Source organism: Lithobates pipiens, unplaced genomic scaffold (assembly GCF_037356315.1).
Source record: "Lithobates pipiens isolate NorthernLeopardFrog02 unplaced genomic scaffold, aLitPip1_a1.2 Scaffold_8, whole genome shotgun sequence".
Taxonomy (NCBI): domain Eukaryota; kingdom Metazoa; phylum Chordata; class Amphibia; order Anura; family Ranidae; genus Lithobates; species Lithobates pipiens.
Window position 1 is genome coordinate 346,008,262 of NW_027507903.1, and position 18,276 is coordinate 346,026,537.

At 41.4% G+C, this 18,276-nt stretch overlaps 1 protein-coding gene and 1 pseudogene across 1 annotated transcript in view; one reads left to right on the forward strand and one right to left on the reverse strand.

Annotated features, from left to right (window-relative positions):
- RAD50 (RAD50 double strand break repair protein) overlaps window positions 1–18,276 on the reverse strand; it is a 471,242-nt gene that overhangs the window by 369,169 nt on the left and 83,797 nt on the right. The gene's annotated exons all lie outside the window — the stretch shown is intronic.
- On the forward strand, window positions 8,155–9,963 carry LOC143962573 (uncharacterized; annotated as a pseudogene).

Sequence of the window (18,276 nt, forward strand, 5' to 3'; positions counted from 1 at the left end):
TCGGACAATTTCCGTCAATATGTGTTATCTTATATAGAGGCAATCCAGCATTCAGGATATTCCTCCAGGTGGTGATGGTGGGCAGCTCCCTGGATTTCCATCTCAACAAAATCTCCCTATGGGCAGAGTAAAAAAGGGGAATTTTGGGACTTTAAATGAAGCACAAGTATGTGCCTCCATCCCGGTAATCGGTATGTAATAGAGGGAGTTTGGGACTTTAAAATGAAGCACTAGGATAATGGAGGTAGGTTTTAACCACATTGAAAAAAATATATATAATTTTTTATTGATTGTTCGGTAACAGATCATAAAAAATAATAAAGATCAAATTCATAAAGTATATAGGCGTAAGTACAGTAGAAGCATGATATATAGTATTCACATATAGCAGCACATAGTAGTAATAAATAAAATAATTGGGTAATATGGCATGGTAGTGCCTATGACAGCAAAACCGACATCAGCAAGTACATCCACATAATACATATGCATCCACTAGATGTAAAACAAAAATAAATTTAGTATATAGTTAAAAAAGTAAATTCATAACAAATTCATAAAGTATATAGGCGTAAGTACAGTAGAAGCATGATATATAGTATTCACATATAGCAGCACATAGTAGTATGTTTCACGCACGTGGCGTTGGCGGCATATTTAAACCCCACTCGGAGATGGCTGTGTGCAGCTGGTCTCTGCATGGAGTCTGCACACACTGGCCGTCTTGTCTGCTGGTGTTGTTTTTAGGAGCGATGTTTAGGTGAAAAATCTCTTTTCTCCTTCTACTCACACTTCATCTCTGTTCTGATTGTACTTGACCCTGCCTATGCTCATGGTTACTACCTTTTGTCTTAAGCCACTATACTAGCTTTTATAAATATTACCATTACTATCATTAAAGTTTACCTTATATATATTTTTTTTTTTTTTTTTTCTCCATGCTGGTTGTGCAATCAGTATCAGCTGTGGATAGTTAAAGGGGCCTTTATTTTCAGAGCCGCCCTGACTGGTGTCTGCAGACCTTATTGGCAGGACGCCGGCTGGACGGATCTCTCATCCTAATATCTTGTCTGCTGGTGTTTTAGGAGCGATTTTTAGGTGAAAAATCTTTTTTCTCCTACTACTCACACCTTTTCTTTTCTTGCTGACTGGTAATTCTGTCACTCTCCTTGTCTATCATGGTCTATGTACACCCTTCATCAATTTTCTTCACTTTTTGTTAAACTGCACACTCACACTTTCTTTTACACTATTACATTTCTTTAATTTTTGCACACCATTCACTGTTTACATTCATCTGCATATACTTACTACATAGTATATACTTGGCTTATGGCCAGCACTCTCTCTGTACTCTTTGAGGGTCACTATCAATTTTCAATTACTTTTGCATCACATTATTTTCATTAATCATACATACTATTAACATTTTGTTTTTAGATATGTTGTTTTCAACAATTGCCACACATTCCATATCTGATACTCTTCAACACTGCTGTATCTTTTTGGTTTCGCCTGATATCGCATCCATGCCTATGCCGCCTCAGTTGCCGGGGAGGGATCTTGCCCATGGCCCACCCTACGCCCACTGCCGCACACTGCACTTTCCATCCGGATTGATGAGTCTGCCCTGGCTAACCATTTACACGCATTAAATCCCCATTAATTTATTTTTATTTATATGGTTAGTATATTATATTATTCTTTATTCTATTCCATAGGAATTTTTTGGTCGCATCAGCTCCTGATGAGTGGGGAGACACCCACGAAACGCGTCGAGCTTTTGAAATGATGTCCCAGTTATACTTTATATGGAACTATATTTATTTTATTATGAATTTACTTTTTTAACTATATACTAAATTTATTTTTGTTTTACATCTAGTGGATGCATATCTATTATGTGGATGTACTTGCTGATGTCGGTTTTGCTGTCATAGGCACTACCATGCCATATTACCCAATTATTTTATTTACTACTACTATGTGCTGCTATATGTGAATACTATATATCATGCTTCTACTGTACTTACGCCTATATACTTTATGAATTTGTTATGAATTTACTTTAACTATATACTAAATTTATTTTTGTTTTACATCTAGTGGATGCATATGTATTATGTGGATGTACTTGCTGATGTCGGTTTTGCTGTCATAGGCACTACCATGCCATATTACCCAATTATTTTATTACTACTATGTGCTGCTATATGTGAATACTATATATCATGCTTCTACTGTACTTACGCCTATATACTTTATGAATTTGATCTTTATTATTTTTTATGATCTGTTACCGAACAATCAATAAAAAATTATATATATTTTTTTCAATGTGGTTAAAACCTACCTCCATTATCCTAGTGCTTCATTTTAAAGTCCCAAACTCCCTCTATTACGTATGGGCAGAGTAGGTAGAGTATGCCATATACAATTGTGTGCATTTTCCCACGTCAATTATCGATTTTATGGTTAATAGACGTTGGCAATCTGTGTTCTTGATATTCACAGGTGATGTTAATGGACAATAAATGTTTCACATGTGTATGTCTTGTTTTATTGTCTAGAGGGGTATATATATATATGCCTGTATGTTGGTGAAGCACTTTGGCTATGAGTAAGCACCGTAATTGGTGTGAAACTCATTAGCGGTGCGTGTTGGTATGCACTTATATCCATGGATGTATTTGGTTTCTGTTTTTATGAAAGAAAAGGTGAGCATTTGGAGTGCGACTATCAAGCGTTTGCTTTCATGTTCCTATTGCAACCAGAGCCGGCACCCAGTCTATCGTGGAGACAGCTGATACTGGGAGGGGTGATCATCTTAGAGCAGTGAACTCTCATTACTTCAATTGTCTAGTGGTGCACCATCACTGAACAAAGGGCTTGGAAGAAGTCTTAGCTGGTTTGGAAGACATCATTGTATGAAAGATTGTTCTTGGCTTAGATTTGGAACTGGAGGTCTCAGCAGGACAAAAGGAACCTTTAGAAGTAGAAGTTCTACTTGTCAAAGAACAAGCTTTTCTGGGGGTCTGGGGAAGGAGAGTATGCTTGGCCCTGTGATATCCTTGATGTACTTATCCCAAGAGGGGCCAAACAAGTGTTTATCTTCAAAGGTTAGCCGCTCAAGGCATTTCTTGCAGGGAAGTTTCATTGACCAGCATTTAAACCAAAGATCCTGTGCACGTAGACAACCAAGCTGTTTGTATAGTAACGTAGGGCAACTGTTAGGATGGAAATAAGATCTGGGGCTATGCACTCAGTCCAGACAGCAATCGTCAAACACACTGCCATGAAAGTAACCACAAGTTTCATGGTTGGAGAAGAGGACCCTTATTCTCATGTCCACTGGGTCAGTGAACACAGAATTATCCTCTAGGGGCTGTGAATGTCTTGGTAAGGCAAGAGATGGCAGTATTTACTACAGGAACTGTCCATTTTCATTAGAAACTTTACGCAATATGATATTGTTGTGCAAAGCTTTTGGGAAAATAAAAATCTTCTCGGGTGGGGCCAATCCCTGTAAAGAACAGGTTTCACAAGCAAGTGTACTGGGAAAGTAATTTTATTATGAGCTGGGATACTGAAACTGTTTTTAGATGCACATCCCTTTATGAACAAATATAGAAAGATTTTTGTGGGACATTTAAAGCGTAAAAAAACAACATAAAATATCAAAAAAATAAACTTTAATAAGTTAAAAAGAATGACTACATAGAATACATTCCAAAGAATCAATCACAAAATACACAGAGGTAGATGCAAAGCTGATTGAGACTAATCGGCTTTGCATCTAGCTCTGTGTATTTTGTGATCGATTCTTTGGAATGTCTATTCTATGTATTCATTCTTTTTAACTTATTAAAATGTATATATTTTTCGATATTGTTATTTTTGCGCTTTAAAAGTCCCACAAAAATCTTTCTATATTTGTTTTTACTTGGAAAGTGTTAGCAGGTTTAATGGACCCCTTATGTTGAGCATGTGGAGGATGCTCTAATGCTAAGCAGGTGCATACAGCATCAATAAGGGTAACAGTGGTATCTAAGTTTAGATGAAATTTCACCTGACGGAGTCTGATCTTGATCCAATTCCTCAGAAGCCGAGGGGGTGTTGTTCTAATCTACCACTTCCTCTGATAGTATATCTGCCTTAAGGGCAAAGTGAAAGACTAGGGAGCCTGAAGGGGTACACTTGAAACCCCTAGTTTTAATGGCCTCTATAGGGCCTGAAAATCTGCCCATGAATTAATACTATGTGGCAGAAAATTTCTCTCTAGCTAAAAAGGAAGAAGGTTGCATGGCCAAAGGGCCAGCAGAGTCTCCATAAGAGAGCAGGAGGTAAGACCAGGGTTAACAGTCCAAACAAAGGGTATTAGGGCCCTGTGAAAATAAATGACCACTCCTCTTTGAGCTCTGGGCCGAGTCTGAGCTAGTGAAGCAATCTGATCCCTTGTGCCAGCTCTACAGGCTGCTGCTCACCCAGGTAGACAACTAGCTCTAGATGTTGTGTAGTGCCAATGGATTGTAGACAGGGAGCTGTTGCCAAGTTGGAAGCTCACTCTAATGGTAAAAACTAAAAGATGCTGTCCTGTACTGCACTACTAAGCAAAGGGGTTTTCCACCAAATGGACTAGAAATTAAAAACTTCTGTAATGCGAATCACAGGGAGGGCCCCTACCTTCTTTTTTTTTTTTTGCACGGTCAGTTAACGTCTTTTATTAGTGAAAGTTTAATAGAAATACAACTATGAAAAAAAGTATATGCGCTATAGCAGAAAAGGGAAATTAAATAGTGCTAGTTTTATAATTAGCATTATACAGCATTTTGTAGGAGAGAAAAATGTGGAATGTATAGGTAGCTGTATATAATGTGATCCTGAAACAATTCTCACTATTGGCTGTCATTTGTGTAAAGCTTATCTCTCCATCAATTGTCATGTCTTACATAGCTTTCCACATTCTACTCTTTCAGTCTGTTTGAAAATATCATTACAGTTAGCAAGATGTGGGTTCAGTGACTCGCTAAAAATAATGCATGCATGCACACTTGTAAAACGATGGAGTTTATTTATAGAGCAGGCAATTCAACTTTCACAAACATTTGCCTATGGAGAAGCAATCATTCCCATTTCAAAACACATGCACCCGGAGGGTCTCCACAGAGGTGGTTTGTGAAAGTCACCTTTGCTACTCTATAAAACAAATCCCTAAACTCCAATGGGTCTTGTGGATTTTTAATGTCAATATTTCTATATTGTATCAAAATAAAGTGGTATGATAGAATAGGTTCAAGCTATCAGTTGGTATCCAATGTCAACATAACAACAAAGTAAACCAAGAAAAGTAGTGTCATTTCCACCATAGACAAAGGGTAAGTAACTTGACCTATTAGTCATGAACAAGCAAGATACACTTGTCAAAAGGGAGAGGAGAGGAAGGGGGGGGGGGGGGAGAAGGGCCATGGAGGAAGGAGGAGAGAGGAGGAGGTCAGGCTATTCACCAGTGTGTAGCACACCCATGTTAGTGATTCTTGGATTGGTTTACAGTAACCATGAATATTAAACAGTTTTCAAATCTTGACTGTACACTTAGATAACCATAGATTCCACTTATCTCTGAATGATGTAACAGTGAGGTTGGTGATGGCCAACAGTTTTTCCATCTCACATTGGTGATTTAGGGTAAGAATGGCATCAAGAGGGGAAGGTGGGTGTGTTCCACAATCTCGTGATTGTGAGTTTTACTGCTAGTAGAAGTTGTGTAGCCACTACTCACATATTGGGTGGTAGTTCCTGGATAGTCAGGTGTAAGATGGCTAGTTCAGGGTTGGGAGCTATGTGATGGCCACCTCTGTCTGACAGTATGGAGAAGATTTTGTTCCATAATTACCTTATTGATATGCAGGACCATAATATGTGGAATAGTGTACCAGATTCTCTGTACTTTCTCCAGCAGAGGGCTGTGTGTGAGGGGTAAAACTTGGAGAGTTTGAATGGAGCAAGATACCAGGAGTGTACTACATTCTGGAAGAGTTCCCAGTGATTCGCACACCTAGTTGAGGTATACTGTATGTGATAGAAAAGGTTTCTTTCCAATATGTATCTGTAAAGGTCTTGTCTAAGGTTGCTTCCCATTTGGTAATGGTAATTGAAAAGGAATCCTGGATATTGAACACATTATAAAATAGGGAGATCCCTTTTAATAGAGTTTCAGCTTCTTGGAGGAATGCAAGTATCGTGGCTGGTATTTCTAAGTTTAAGGGTAGGGGGTGTTTATGAAGGAAGGATCAAACTCGTAGGTAAGTAAAGTGTGCTAAAGGAGGAAGATTAAAATGAGAGGATAGGTATGCAAAAGTGTGTAGGGTTGTTCCCTGGTATAGGTCTTTCAGTAGGGTAAGACCTTTAGAGTCCCATAGTTTGAGGTCAATACAGGGTATAAAGTGCCGATAGTGGGATAGGGAGTTTTTTTTTTAGTGACCCTAACCACATCTTGATAGAGGTTTGCACTGTTGGAATAAGGGAAGTCACTACAATTTTTTAAACTCATAAGAGGCCTGCACTGGACAAGCAAGCAATAACGCAGGAGCTCAGAGTTGGGGAAGCATACTACTCATGCTGGTCATAACCATTTATCGTTACCACAAAAAGTGTTTTCCAACAAGATCAATGGTTGAAAACTCCATTTATGCTGTTCCATTGCTCCCAAATATCTAATCTTCACTTTTCTGTGTCACACAAGGGTCGTTATGCTGAAAGATGAAGTTCCTTCTCATGTACAGCTTTCTATCAGAAGCCTGAAGGCTTTGTGTCAACAGTGACTGGTATTTGGAACTGTTCATAATTTCCTCTACCTTGACTAAGGCCACTGTTCTAGCTGAAGAATAACCGACCCAAAGCATGATGCTACCACCAGCATGCTTCACTGTGGGTATGGTGTTCTATTGGTGATGTGGTTTTGTTTTTGCGCCAAATACATCTTTTGGAATTATGGCCAAAAAGTTCAACCTTTGTTTCATCAGACCATAAGCACATTTTCCCACATGCTTTTGGGGGACTTCAGATATGCTTTTGCAAGATTTAGCCAGACTTGGATGTTTTTCTTTGTGAAAAAAGGCTTCCGCCCTGCCACTCTACCCCATAGTCCAGACATATGAAGAATACAGGAGATTGCTGTCACATGCACCATACAGCCAGTACTTGTCAGATATTCCTGCAGCTCCTTTAATGTTGTTGTAGGCCTCTTGGCAGCCTCCCTGACCAGTTTTTGTCTCATCTTTTCATAAATTTTGGAGGGACGTCACTGTTGTGCCATATTTTCTCCCCTTGATAAGGACTGTCTTCACTGTCTTCCATGGTATATCTAATGCCTTGGAAATTTTGTACCCTTCTCCTGACTTTTACTTTTTAACAATGAGATCCCTCTCATGCTTTGGAAGCTCTAGACTATGTAGACCATGGCTTTTGCTGTAGGATGCGACTAAAGAAAATGTCAGAAAAGACCTACTAGAACAGCTGAACTTTATTTGGGGTTATCAGAGGAACTTTAAATGATGGAAGGTTGTAAACACAGCTACATCCCCAGTTATACGAGGGTGTGCACACTTATTCAACTAAATTACTTTAGTTTTTTAGTTTTACTATCCCCCTAAAATATCTCAGATTGTTTTTCAACTGAGTTGGACAGTTTATAGGTCACAATAAAAAGGTAGAAAAAGTGCTGAAATTATGCATCTTTGTCTCTTTTTTTTTTACACAGAAACCTGACAATTTAACAGGGGTGTGCAAGCTTTTTATATCCACTGTACATAATGTTTTAAGGTTTACTGAAAATTGTGTTTGTGTGCACCAAAATTCATTTAAATATATTTTTTCCTTTAAATGTGCATTTGATAAACTGTTGCACAGTGCAACATAAAAATTGCAACAACAACCATTTTACTCAACAAGGACTCTGCTTAAAAATATATATATATTATTAGGGGGTTATAAGTAATTTCTGTAGCAAAAAATAAAAATGCTGATTTCACATGTATGAGAGAAATGTCAGAATTGGCCTGCACTTGAAGTCGTTTTTAAGAGGCCACAGCAATGCAAATAATTTCTTTATACCTCACCGAGTATTTTTGAATCAAGAACTAATAACATACAGTGAGGAGCAGGAGATCATGATGGCGAACCAGCTGCCCCTCACGCCACCAGATGGATCCAGTAACAGAAATCCCCCAGAGAGATGTCCCAGTCCTCTGTATTCCTGGGACTCCACACAGGAACATCAGGAGATCCTTGAAGGCCATGTGGAGAACCATGTGATTGCCATTAAAGAGGAACATACAGATGAAGATGAGATGTATCTGAAGGATGAGGAGCACTGTCAAGGGGAGGGAATTCCTCTGGAGATGAGCACAGATAGATCCAGTAACAGAAATACCCCAGAGAGATGCTCCAGTCCTCTTTATACTCAGGATTCCACACAGGATGATCATAACATTTCAAACAAGGACCTGAATGAAAATCTCATTATTAAAAGTAGAGGTGAAGGAAGAAGACAGACAATCTATCTGGTAACGAGTCAAATAAGGAGGAGGAAATTCCTAGAGAGATCAGCACAGATGGACGATACAGAAGATTAAAAATGCGTAAACGTCAACTTGCTGCTCCGAATGGAGAAAAGAGAAAATAAAGAATCGGTAAGCCGTTGTCTTGCAGCGACTGCGGAAAGAGGTTTTCACAGAGGTCCCAGTTAAACTATCACCGACGAATACACACAGGAGAGAAGCCCTACTCGTGTCCTGACTGTGGAAAATGTTTCAGGCAAAAAGATATTCTATTCCGGCACCAGATCACCCACACGGGGGAGAAGCCATACTCGTGTCCGGAATGTGGGAAGCTTTTTACCCAGAAGGCCTCTCTTGGCAAACACCAGGCTTTACATTCGGGGGAGAAACCCTATTCATGCTCAGACTGTGGGAAGTCCTACTGCCAGAAGTCAACGCTGGTCAAACACCAACAGGTCTCCATGAAGAATAAGCCTTTCTCCTGCGATGACTGCGGAAAATGCTTTGAGAAGTCCATCCTCATTGGGCATCAGAGAACCCACACGGGCGAAAAGCCGTTTACCTGTGCTGAGTGCGGGAGGAGCTTCGCTTTGCGTTCCACTCTCCTGGTTCATCAGTCCATGCACTCAGGTGACAAGCCGCTCTCATGTTCCCTCTGTGGAAAGGGCTTTCTGCACAAATCCAGTCTTATCCTCCATCTTAGAGTCCACACGGGGGAGAGGCCCTGCTCCTGCTCGGAAAGTGGGAAGTGTTTTATGCGCAGAGCTTGGCTGGTTGAACATCAGAGGCACCACATGGGAGAGAAGCCATATTCATGCTCAGAATGTGGCCACAGATTCACGGAGAGGCAGTTGCTCAACTTCCATCAGAAGAAGCACGCTGATAACAGCCAAAACTCCTGCATGATCTGTGGCAGATGCTTCATACACAAGTCCAGCTTTGTCAAACATTGGAAAATCCATACCGGTGAGAAGCAGTTTTCCTGTGCCGAATGTGGGAAGAGCTTTGCTCATAAAATCACACTTAGACCGACACCAAAACATCCACACTGGCGAGAGGCCTTTCTCCTGTGAAGAGTTCGGAGAAACCTTTCAGTGGAAGACTCCTTTGTTGAACACCAAGCCATGCATTCGGGCAAGAGGCCGTTCTCCTGTTCAGACTGCAGGAAATGCTTTGCACACAAGTCACAGATGGAAAGACACCAAAGGGTTCACACTGGGGAGAAGCCCTTTTCCTGTGCGGAGTGCGGCAAATGTTTCCAGTGGAAGGCCGACATGGTCTGCCACCAGGCCATGCACAGTAGTGAGAATCCATATTCATGCCCAGATTGCGGAAGATCCTTCACCAGGAAGTTTTCCCTCAACAGACATAAAAAAAAAAGCAACTGTGTGCAAAACCAGTTTGACGTCCATGCATATCGTCCCTACAAGTCTCAAATTGCATTGGATATTTTTTGCATCTGTAGATACAAAGGAAAGACTGAACTGCTGCAAGTCCTGAGCCTATTCCTCTGGCCACCTTCAAGTGCCGATTTCAGAATCTAATCCTGCTCGGCATATATGGAAAAAACGACAATGGCGCACTTCCATAAAATCCCACCATGAATTTTAACTACCGGCCAACTGCTCACAGTAAATATACTGTGAGCGGGCGATGGGTACAGGCACAGTCAATCACATACATGTACATGATGGCCTTCTACCAGGTTTGGAGCACGCATGTGCTTACCCATGTGACCCATGCTGCGAGTGGAAACGGCAGGAGTTTGGCAGCAGATTTTAGCCAATGATGTTGGCTGAAATCAGCTGATTCGCTGTGTCCAATCTCACAGAGTTCTGTGTTTACAAACACAGTCTGTGTTTACAAGAGTGGTCTGGCTGTTTCTTCTTCCTGAAAAGCAGGGAGAAAAAACTGCCAGATTTAGTAAGTAAAAGCAGCACACATTACACATTGTTAGGCACACAATTAACTTCTTAATTGCCCCTAGACAATAACCCCTTCCCAGCCAGTGTCATTAGTACATTATTATCACTGTATTATTGTCACTAGCGATATCAGTATCAGTTAGTGACTCTTCTTGCCAGTGTCTGTTAGCACCAGATTGCCCTCTACCCTATAACAGTCACACTACATGTCTCTGATCACCACTGTTACAGTATAGTGTCTATAGCTACAAAAATTGGAGTATACAGTAGCTCACAAAAGTGAGTACACCCCTCACATTTTTGTAAATATTTTATTATATCTTTTTATATCTACAATATAAAGTAGTGAGTGTACAGCTTGTATAACAGTGTACATTTGCTGTCCCCTCAAAATAACTCAACACACAGCCATTAATGTCTAAACCGCTGACAACAAAAGTTTGTACACCCCTAAGTGAAAATGGCCAAATTGGGCCCAATTAGCCATTTTCCCTCCCTGGTGTCATGCGACTATTGTTATATATAAAAAAAATATATTAAAAAAAAAAAAAAAAAAGAACGAATAACGTATGTAAAATGACTACAAAACATATATACCAATTTGTTAAACATGCATATATAAGGACAGGGAAAAAAAGGGGTAGACCAAACCCCGGGACTTTAAAGGTGCTGAGTAATATGAGGTAAGCAGGTATTCAGAGAGTATGCATCATAAAATAACACATTTTATTTCATTTACAAAAGTACAAAACAATATTTACAATTCATTAAAATTGTTATGCACATCAATATTCTACAATAAAGCAAAACGAATATTTATCACTCAGAGTATGCCACTCAACATGTTTTGCTCATCTGAGCTTCCTCAGGAGTTTAAGGTACACTTTGTGGATAGACTAGAAACAATAAGAAGATATATATAAAAATATATCACAAAAACATTAACAATAAGCTTGTAGGATAACATACTCCCAGTAATGCCCATTTAATGGGCACAACATTTATAAATATACAGTATCAAAATACGTGTCCCTTATATTGAAAAAATGCATGGAAACTCCAATCAGCCACCATATTGGTATTAATCATAATTTTTATAGCAGAAAATGCATTTTTACGCATTAGAACATGTCCCACCAGGACCCAGGGGAGGGGATTATGATAAGATTATTTTACAACAGGAGGCTAGATGGATTTATGAATTGTCAACGTTGAAATACCCTGGACTCAGTCATGCTATGAGTTTTAAATGTTTTTTGTGATTTTAATTTTTTTTTCCTGTCCATATTTGATCTATATACCTTTTTCCAAAATAATTCTGATTATTCAATTAATTTGGATTCTGTCACCTGATGTGCCTGAACTCCATTGGGGGTTCACACGGACGCCCGGCGTACATTAGCGGTTAGGCGGAGAATCAGCCGCCTGCTTATACTGTGCCCTATTCAAATTAGTGCACACTGTGGAGCATTCTGTGCTGTGCAATATTTTAGCGCCATTTAGTCCTGTGTCCCGAATGTGAGTTTGGGTATCCAGAGCTTAAGATGGCTCTTTTGATGCAGGGAATGCTTACATGTCCCCTGTTTGTTATACCAGAAATTGCAATCGGTGCGCATGCGCAATATGGGGATGTGACGTGAGATACATCACTCCCGGAAGTTTTCCTTGTTCTCAAGTAATGAAGGAACGTATGTGCGGGATTACTTCTATGGCGCTATACGCTCCATTTTTCTTAATCCAGCCAGTCAGTCGCTCCCATTGGCCTCTCTCCATATGCGTCCGCAGTCTGGCAGTGACGTCAGATACCGCCGGGTTGGGAGGGTTACTTAGATGCGGTGCATTCACCGCCAACTTTCTGCCGTTGTCAGCGCATATTTGGGTGGTCTATTCATCTATCACCCGATGGTCTGCAAACTTTCTTGCTACACTACATCAAGTGCGTCAGTCCTTTGTATTTAGATACCTCTATATGTATAGGGCATCTTTCTTTGGGTTTTTCCCCATTATGCTTTAATGCCAAATGGGTCAAGCCACTATTGAATGATTAACACGTTTACGTCTATAGATGAGGACATTTCTCCAGTATAGGACCTCTCCGATTCTACCCTAATGTAATAGTCAGGTAATTATTAATTTATCATAGTAGACAGATGGATATTTGAGGTGGATTTGGTATATCCAATTCCTTTTTTTTTATATAGATCATCTCCGTCACTAACCCCCCTGTGGCCCCTGAACTCAGGCATATCCCTTTGTGCGATTCAGAATTCAGTTTTCAAAAATATTTATCGGTTGGCTGCTACATTTGTCGCGGTGTGATTCACCAATTGGCATATTTTTGGTAAGACCACATATGGACCTACATTTATAATACTCAACAAACCTAATATAAATATGTTGATACTGTATATTTATAAATGTTGTTGTGCCCATTAAATGGGCATTACTGGGAGTATGTTATCCTACAAGCTTATTAATGTTTTTGTGATATATATTTGATCTATATCTTCTTATTGTTTCTAGTCTATCCACAAAGTGTACCTTAAACTCCTGAGGAAGCTCAGATGAGCGAAACATGGTTGAGTGGCATACTCTGAGTGATAAATATTTCTTCCTTTTGCTTTATTGTAGAATATTGATGTGGATAACAATTTTAATAAATTGTAAATATTGTTTTGTACCTTTGTAAAGGAAATAAAACGTGTTATTTTACCATACATACTCTCTGAATACCTGCTTACCTCACATTACTCAGCACCTTTAAAGTCCCGGGGTTTTGTCTACCCCTTTTTTCCCCCATCTGTATTTTTATTAATTTAGGGATGTGGTGCTAAGTTTGTGTGTCTCTGCCTTCATTGTTTTGATGCATATATAAGGCTTGTTAGTCCATGTCAGCAAGTGTAGAGAATGCGAAATAAGGAGACAGTAAATCCAGTTAGATTACAGCAAGTATGGTTGGCCAAACGAACCCAAGAAGTAGGATGATGTCATCACCATGATGACATGCCCTAGCAAAATATCTTATAAAAAGCATCAGAGTATTTTTTATGCAGTGAAATGGTCCAGAACACTACATGAAGGATAAAAAACAAAGCATTATGCCTGTAGTCCATGTTGACTGCATGTATTTCAACTAAACTAAAATTTTCACTAGAGTGCAATCTTACCAGTAAAAAAAATCACCTTGATTGCTAAAAAATGCTAATAATGTGTTACATATGTGGCTTTCAAATCAAAAAGGGATTGTGTACAAATGTCCACTGCAGTCTATCCTAATTTTAGCTCCCTTTGCAATACCTCTAAAGCCTCGTACACACGGTCGGATTTTCCGACGGGAAATGTGTGATGACAGGCTGTTGGTGGAAAATCGACCGTTTGTATGCTCCATCGGACAATTGTTGTCAGTTTTCTGCGAACAAATGATGGATTGCAGACTAACATTTTCCGTGGACAAATGTCTGTTGTCGGATTTTCCAAGCGTGTATACACAAGTCCATCAGACAAAAGTCCAAGTACAAACACGCATGCTCGGAAGAAAGGACGAGCCAGAAGCGGTCGGTCTTGTAAACTAGCGATCATAACGGAGAATTAACATTTGTGACGCGGCAAATTATGAAATCTCAAGATGCAGAGCACATTCTCTTCTTCTTTAACCACTTTCAGACCGGACCAATTTGCTGGTCAAAGACCAGACCACTTTTTGCGATTCGGCACTGCGTCGCTTTAACTGACAATTGCGCGGTCGTGCGACATGGCTCCCAAACAAATTAACGTCCTTTTTTTCCCACATATAGAGCTTTCTTTTGGTGGTATTTGAACACCCCTGCGGTTTTTATTTTTTGCGCTATAAACAAAAATAGAGCGATAATTTTGAAAAAAACGCATTATTTTTTACTTTTTGTAATAATAAATATCCCCCAAAAATATATAAAAAAACATTTTTTTCCCTCAGTTTAGGCCGATACGTATTCTTCTACATATTTTTGGTAAAAAAAATCGCAATAAGCGATTATTGATTGGTTTGCGCAAAAGTTATAGCGTTTACAAAATAGGGATAGTTTTATAGCATTTTTATTAATAATTTATTATTTTTTTTTTTTACTAGTAATGGCGGCGATCTGCGATTTTTATTGTGACTGCGACATTGTGGGGGACCCATCGGACATTTTTGACACATTTTTGGGACCATTGTCATTTATACAGTAATCACTGCTATATAAATGCAGTGATTCCTGTGTAAATGACACTGGCAGTGAAAGGGTTAACCAGTGGGTGGCAGTGTAGGGGTTAAGTGTTCCTAGGGGTGTGTTACTAACTGTGGGGGGGTTGGGCTGTCATTTAGTGTACACTGATCTCTGCTCCAATCACATGGAGCAGAGATCAGCGTCACTAGTTGCTGGGCAGAATGGGAAAATGTTGTTTATACAGCATTTCCTCCATTCGGCCGCTCCGTGAGACGATCGCAGGGATGGCCGCGGCGATCGAGTCCGCGGGTCCCGCGACCGGACTCACGGGGGTCCCGACCAGCGCGGGAGCGCGCCGCCGGCGGCGCGCTCCCGATGGCACGGCGGCAACGAATATTGGACGTACATGTACGCCAATATGCCTGCCCGTGCCATTCTGTCGACGTACATCGTCGTGCGCTGGTCGGGAAGTGGTTAATGGGATAATAATGAAGCTGCTTTTAGAGTTCTTGCAAACTCATTTTCAAAGGCTTTTTTTTTTTCTAGTGATAACAAGAATTAGTTACACCATTATGCCGTTTTTAGGATCAAAAGATGCAACTATATTGGTGTTCCTTGTTAATTTTACATTGTATTTTTTTTTTATGTAACTGCCTACTCCCAAACTGTGTTTTGCAGTAAAACACATAGCCAAGTACTATTCTCCAAATACTGCAGCTCCTTACTTTTAAAATAAGGACACTTACCTGTCCAGGGCGCCCACGATGTCGGCACCCGAAGCCGACCTGTCCCTTGGCTCTCGGGTGGAGGAGCTGCCATCTTCGTCAAGGGAATCAGGAAGTGATGTGGCTTCACTTCCTGGTTCCCCAATGCGCTGCACAATCCCACTGGTCCCTGCTGTCTTCTGGGACCTGTGTGTCTCACAGAAGGCAGTGGGGGGTGACAGAGAAGGTGCCATAACTGGCGTAGATACCCACGGGTGGCCCAGAAGTGGGAGCAAAATACCTGTATTAGACAGGTATCTGCTCCCCCCTCCCCCCTGAAAAGGTGCCAAATGTGACACCGGAGGGGGGGAGAATTCCAAAAAGCACAAGTTCCATTTTAGGTTGGAACTCCGGTTTAACTAAAAAGTGCATTCTATGCATCCGAAAATATAATAAATCAAATCATAATTATTCAACTAAAAAAATAAATTAAAAGCTTCATGCACATGGCCTGCTTCTTAATATAGGGGGTCGACAATGCCAAGAGTTGGTGAAAGCAGGGGCCCGTCATCCGGAGAGAATTCTGAAAAACATCTGGATTATTCTCCTGGAGCTCCCGCAGCAAAGGCATATGACATAACTGGTCACGATTAGTTAAGCAACCCCCAATTTTTGGTCCAAGAACTCCTCCTCCTCCTGTTCCTGGACTGGACTTGGGTCAAAGCAATATCTCCAAGGCCAATAATAATTAGCACTTTATCTCCTCCGATTACGCAACATGTCTGGTTAACGAACGGCCCTTCAGAAACCAACTGAAAAGCATAAAATGAAAAGCACAAACTGAAAACCACTAAATGAAAAGCGCAAATCACGCACAAACTTCTACTAACACAAATTAGCAGAAGGAGCCCAAAGGGTGGTGCCAAAGAGCTGAAAAAACATGATAGTGTATACGTATATCTTTGTCATTTTCCTCTTGAGCTCTACCAACTTGATTTTAAGTGAGTAAATTATTAATACCTTTAATATTGAAGGATGTTTATCCCTATTGTTGCAAATATTTGCAACATTACTACCATAAATTTTTATTTTATTGATAAACAATATTTATATTTGTTAGCTGGATCTTTTGCCCTCTACGGTTTTTGGCGTTTATAGATCTGTGGGTGTCACGTACCTAGTAGTTGAGCCTGGAATGCAGGGATCGGCCCCTCGTATCCCCCTGGCTAATGAACCCCTGGAGATGAGGACAGGTATTCAAAAGTTCAGGGGGCACAAGTGCCTGGCAGATGGAGACTGGTCCAGATGAACAGCTGGGCACCGACAGCGAGTAGGTAGAGCTGGTAGGACTGATCTGTACTAGGCAGGCACCAGTGGATGGACTGCTGGGCAGGTGGTCGTCAGGAGGCACCAGGAACCCAATGGGTAAGCAGAAACAGAAGTATCGGGTACAGGCCGGGTCAGCAGGAATCGGTCAGCAAGGTACAAGGGATGAGGCAGAGACTTGGTCAGACAAGCAGAGGTCGTAGGCAGGCAGCAACGGATCGGAGTCAAGGAACAAGCCGGATATCAGGAACCAGGGTAACGGGTACAGATTCAGATAGCAAGATCACGGACACGCTGTAGACTGGACAGCACGGGTGGAAGGGAGCCAGTGACTAAAGAAGGCCTTAGGGCGCCAAACGGACGTACGACGGATCAGCGCGCCCTCGCAAGGAAACGTGCTCCCGTTCGTAACCCACGTGCGCGCTCGTTCGTGTTGACGCGAGTGCGATCGTTGGCTTTAGCGCGCGTCAAAGGAAAACGACGGGCTCTCCACGACGGGTTTCTACGGGTAAGTCTCTTGTACACGACCGGGGTGCCCGAGTGATCGTGACATTGCCCCCCCCCCCAAGGGGCAGCCTCAGGATGCCTAACCAAGCCCACTTGTTCGGATAGGACTTCTTGAAGGCACGGATGAGTCTCTTGGCGTGGATGTTGGCTTCTGGCTCCCAGGAGTTCTCCTCAGGTCCGTACCCCTTCCACTTGACCAAGAATTGAACCTGGTTCTGTCTCTTTCTACAATCCAGAATGGCCTCCACTTCGAACTCAATCTCCCCATTGACCAACACGGGTTCCGGAGGGCTGGAGATTCTGTCAGTAAAGGGATCCATGACTGTGGGTTTGAGGAGTGACACATGGAAAACTGGATGGATTCGGAAGGATTCAGGAAGTTTGAGTTCAAACGCTACGTCGTTTAGTTTCCTCTTGATCGGGAAAGGACCTATGAACTTCGGGCCCAACTTCTTAGAAGGGCAGGAGAGTTTAAGATTCAGGGTAGACAGCCAGACCCGATCCCCAACCTTAAGATCCAGCTCCCCTCTCCTCTTTCGGTCGTAGATTTCTTTACTGTGCTCCTGTGATCTGGCCAGAGTTTGCTGTAGAAGCTTGTTGTTTTCTTCAAAGAAATTCAGGTTCTTTTGAACCGCTGGCACCGAGCACTCAGGAAGGTCGCCAGACAGGAACAACGGGTGGAACCCAAAGTTCGCATAGAAAGGGGATTGCTTGGTGGCCGAGTGGATAGTATTATTGTACGCAAACTCCGCCATTGGTAAAAGAGAGGCCCAGTCGTCTTGAGAGAAGGACGAAAAACAGCGAAGGTATTGCTCCAGTGTCTGATTCGTCCTTTCGGTCTGGCCGTTGGTCTGCGGGTGGTAGGCTGAGGATAGGCAAAGGTCAATCTTCAATGTTTCACAGAGCGCCCTCCAAAACCTTGAGGTGAACTGCACCCCCCTATCGGATGTGATGTTAGCAGGAATGCCATGAAGCCTCACAATTTCTTTCATAAAAATGTTAGCTGTCTCCGTGGCTGAAGGGGTGCCCTTCATGGGCAAGAAGTGTGCCATCTTGGTGAGTCGGTCGACTA